Here is a 5,591-nt window from a genome sequence, read left to right on the forward strand (position 1 = left end):
TAGCCTAACCTATCTAATCAATACGAAGTAACCACGACAATGGTTTTAATACACAGCGAAACATTTAGAAAACAAGAGTACTTTCACTGGAAATGGTTGGTGTGGTTCATTAAAAATACACAGATTTCAAACTAAAAATACACATTCAAATATTTCAAACTCAAATCATCTATATGAATCCCTTATCAAATCATCTATACGAATATCAAATCATCTATACGAATCCCTTATCAAATCCCTTACACAGATTTCAAACTCAAATCATCTATACGAATCATTTATCAAATCATCTATACGAATTTCAAATCTTCTCTACGAAACCCTAATCAAATATTCAATCAAATAATCAATACAATTTTTTCAATATACATCTATACGAAACCCTAATCAAATATTCAATCAAATAATAATCTCGATCTCAGAAAGGAGGTGAAGGACATACCTTGGTACGATTGGGTCGATTCTCAGACGATTGGGGATGCTTGGGAAACGAAGCGAACCGACAATTTAGGTCTTCGTCATCAGAGATTTCAGAGTCGGATGTGGATTGCGCTTTCGGTTTCGGAAACAAGTCTTCGCCACCGGAGATCGATTAAGAGATCACGTAGAAAGCTTCCTCCTCTGCTAAATCGCCTTCGCCGTCGCCTTTTGGAGTCGGATAGAAAAGAGACACGAAGAAAGAAAATGAAAAAGACGATCCATCTTCGAAATCATCTCCCCCTCCGGTGCTGCCACGTACCCACGAGGGACGACACCGAGAAGCCCTTAATCAAGGCCCATTCGTCTCGTCCTTTGCCATTTTTAATTTTTTTTAAACCCAAAATGGGTTAAGGGTCGGGCCCAAGGGCTGACGATGACGATGCCCTTACACATAGCCACGAAGGTACCTTCCATCACAAACATCGATCACTCTAATACTCTCAGAATAATCTCCAACTTTCACAGTTTCAGAAAGCCAAGAAAGCCATTGTGATGCAGTGGCAGCTTCCACGGTTTTAAAATCTATTTCAAAAACAAATAGTAAATAGACTAACAAAAAAAAAATTATTTATCCTCACAAAATAAATTATTTAAAAAGTCACTGGATTTAAGATTAATTCTATGGAAAGAGAAATGATTAGCAAAAAAAAAGATAATTACCTAAGAACACTAAAAATCATGTGTTAAAAATAAAAGTAATAAAAGGTATATCACTACTGTTGCATCTCCAACCCAACCCTACTCCATAATTTACTGCAAAATAAAGTGAAAAATGGAGTAATGAACAAACAAAAAAGTCATATAAAGCATCTCTAACTATGCCACACGTGAATTCTAATTTCTACCAATAAAAAGTTGCTATATCATCAACTTTAGCACCAAATAAATGTAAATCCAAAGCAAAATTTAGGTTTCACTACGACCTTTCTCACTAACTCATCATTTAGCCCATCGTATGTGAATGATCCACAGTAATTAATTTTATAAATAATGTAGAAAAGTTAACCACTCAACTTACTAAGGATAATATTTTACTTAAACCCTACTATTGATGTTATTGGCAGCTTCAGTAAACTCATATGCATCAAATTAAACAACATATATTTAGTATGAAAATGCAAAAAGAATAATATAGAAGATCAAACGTTAAATTCAACAAGACAACGCATAAAAAATCTATCTTCATTTGCTTTAATATTTTAGACATTTTCCGATTTATTGATTTTAAATTATGTATAACTTTCAAAAGTTTGTAAATAAAATAATTAAAAGAATTATAAACAAACAATCCGGGCGTAGCCCGGACAAACCCCCTAGTATTGATAATAAGTTAATAACAAATATATGATAGGTATAGTACACCGTCTAGAAATCAAATACACTTTTGACTAAGGCTGCGATGGAGGTTTGGTTTCAAAGGCCTTAACTTGATTATAAAGTTTCTAAATCCTATTTTATTCCAATCAAATTTTTAAAATTTCTGAAGTCCTAAAATCTTCTTTAAATTTTTCAAAACCAAAGTAGCTGATTTTACGTTTAATGTGATTTATTTTTCTTAAAATCACTAATTCCTGCCTTTATTACTTCTAAAGCCACATCCATTATTTAAGTTAAAGTTTTGACAACCAAACTAAATTAAAATATAGAAAAAAACAGGGCCTAAATTGTAAAAAACTTAAAGTACCTTATTTTATCACATGGACTTATGTTGAAATTCAATTGTTTAGATCGAGCTTTTGGTTAACACTGAAGAAACATGAAGCTAGGCATGTCCAATATGGTAAAACCGAACCATACCGAACCGAACCGAACCGAAATAGACAATATGGTATGGTTTTGGTATATATCATATAAACCGAATGGATATGATTTTATAAAAACCGTAGGATTTGGATATGGTTTGGTTTATAACCGATTAAACCGAATAAACCGAACAAAACCGATCAAAAGTAAAAACATGTAAATATGTACCTATTTTATAACGTCACATGAAAAATATATTTGTTATATAAGTTATTCTTTTGTTAATAATTATTACCATATTTTCATAGTAATAAAGAATCATAATTTGAAAAACACTTAAAATATTATTAAATAACAATTCATCGTAACTGAGGATTTTTATTTTCTTAGTCTTCTTCTTTTAATCATTTTGTTTTCTTTTATCATTGATTAAATTGAAGTGAAGGTTATAAATTTGATAGGTAATAACTAGAAAAATTATTCACAATTTTTTTCTTATTTATAAACGAACAGAGTTTCACTCGACGAAGCATGACTTTGATGAACACTGAATATGGAAGAGTGGAAACATTTTCTTTCATACTTCTCTTTTGTTTTTTATTTTTATTTTCAAATTTGATGAACACTGAATATGGAAGAGTGGAAACATTTTCTTTCATACTTCTCTTTTGTTTTATATTTTTATTTTCAAAATTTCGAGCTTTGATTTTAATTCTAGATTTGATTATTTCATTTGAAGGTATAAGCGTTTTTATTTTTTTGTTCTTTTATTTGAAAATATAATATATTTTTAATAAATGACTGCGATGACAATATGACTCTAAAATTTATATAATATGATCCCAAACTAAATAATTATGTTTTGGTATAAAGCCGAATAAACCGAAAACCGGCGGTATATAAACCGAACTGAACCGAAGTAAATATGGATTTAGAATGGTAGTTATATTTTACTAACCGAAATACCGAAAAACCGAAAAAAGCGAACCGAAACCGAACCGATATCCGGATTGAACACCCCTACATGAAGCCGATAACTGATCAATGGTTAAATCTTTTTTTTTTTTTATCAATGGTTAATCATGAGCTATATATGTTATTAAGGAAAAATTAAAAGTTGAAGTATTCGCTAGTAAGTAATAATCAGGTGTTGAAATAATTTGTGGTCCTGCATCATGTGTATGTACACTTTGGCTTTGACCTAGTTTTCTTTAGTCAGGGAGATTTGGGATTAGACAGAAAATTAACTTCAAAACAAAAATAAAATAAAACCTTAAAGTGATCATCATTCATTGCTCAGAGAACAAAACAAGAGCTTGATTTTAGAATTGAGTTATGTTTTTGCAAAGAAGAACGGATGCTTTTGGTGAAATAATTAATGGCTGAGGAGGTTATACTTGTTGGTAAAGTTAACTTAAGAATTAAGACCGCGATGATTATTTCTTCTACTTTGAGACTAAACAACACTCGGATAATCAAACCTAATGCCAGTTTTTTTTTTTGAGCAACACCTAATGCCAGTTATTTTATCATTCCTCGACTAATTCTATCAAAGCTGAAGATTTAAATAAGTGTTATAAATCATGGAGTGGATTGCCGTTAACCAGACCCGGTCCAAGACCGGCCCAATACCTAGAAGATGGAGAGACGGTCGAAACCCTAGAGAGAGGAGAGAGAGAGAGAGAGCCGACTTTAGGAGAGAGAGACGGCCACAAAGCTTAGAGGAAAGGAAACTCTTTCCTTTTCCTAGTAGATGTAATCTTTCTATTATTATGTATTAGTAATTTTCCTAATCCTAGTGAGTTTAGGTTTTGGATACTTTCCATTTATCTTCATCTTGTAATCCTTATATAAAGGAACCCCCTTGATCATTAATAATAACACAGAAATATTCAGTCTCTAAACTCTCTATTTACAACATGTTATCATCACGATAGACTCCAAAACCCTGAGACAAAACCTAACCCAAAATCCGTCACACATAAACCCTAATCCAGGCGCAACTTAAAATCGATCTATCTCTCAAACCCTGAGGAACCAGACGACGAGCCACATATCAAATTGACGTTCTTGACGAGGCGAATCCATCAGCGCAAACCGTTCGCCGATCCGATCTCAGACGCGCCCACACTCGCAGAAATGATATACGGCGCCGTCATGATCTTTTGGAACCCTAATCCCGAAGAACCCTAAATTGTTCTTGCTTGCGTTCCAGCAAGCTTTGCCGTCTCAGCCTGATACGATCTTAGCTCAGACGGAACCATCCGACGAACCCTAACCCTAGGTGTTCCCCGTTCGCGTCTGACGCTCTCAGGCTCAGCTCGTGTCCTCGTCTCAGCCTCAGCTTGCGCTCAGCCTCAGCTCGTGTCCTCGTCTCAGCCTCAGCTTGCGCTCAGCCTCAGCTCGTGTCCTCGTCTCAGCCTCAGCTTGCGCTCAGCCTCAGCTCGTGTCCTCGTCTCAGCCTCAGCTTGCGCTCAGCCTCAGCTCGTGTCCTCGTCTCAGCCTCAGCTTGCGCTCAGCCTCAGCTCGTGTCCTCGTCTCAGCCTCAGCTTGCGCTCAGCCTCAGCTCGTGTCCTCGTCTCAGCCTCAGCTTGCGCTCAGCCTCAGCTCGTGTCCTCGTCTCAGCCTCAGCTTGCGCTCAGCCTCAGCTCGTGTCCTCGTCTCAGCCTCAGCTTGCGCTCAGCCTCAGCTCGTGTCCTCGTCTCAGCCTCAGCTTGCGCTCAGCCTCAGCTCGTGTCCTCGTCTCAGCCTCATCTCGCGACCCCGACTGCAAGCGTCCGTCTTGACTCGAGACCCGATAGGAAGTAGACAGCTCGCGTCCGCGTCGCAGCTCGCGTCCGAGGTTCATCCGTTCATCTTGGAGGTCCGGTTTCTGTAATCTACAAAACAAAGGTAATCCTAATTCTGAGAACATGAATGGAACCTGGTTGTTTTGTAAAGATTGAAACCCTAAAAGATAATCTCTAAAACTAAAAACCATAGGTTAAATAGATCAATCCCCTTTGAGTAAATTGAAGCTCTATAAGTTCGATCTAAACCTAAAAATGAGATTGATCCATTGATCAATTAAAATCAGAACCTTAAAGGTTTTTGAATCTCAAATCAAATCCCCTTGATCAAAGATCAAAGTTTTCGAAATCCCCTAAAACCCTAATTTTGGAAAATCGGTTTTTAATTTTGATTTGAAACTTGAGCACTACAAGAAAATAGCGGTATTCTGACGGACATTCCGACGGAAAATAAAATCCTCGGAATATCCCGAGGAATTTCCGAGGAAACATACAATTTGGTTTCCTCGGAATTTCCTCGGAATATACCGATGAATTCCGAGGATATATTAATCCGTCGGAATATTCTTATGGAATACC

Source organism: Brassica oleracea, chromosome C7 (assembly GCF_000695525.1).
Source record: "Brassica oleracea var. oleracea cultivar TO1000 chromosome C7, BOL, whole genome shotgun sequence".
NCBI lineage: Eukaryota > Viridiplantae > Streptophyta > Magnoliopsida > Brassicales > Brassicaceae > Brassica > Brassica oleracea.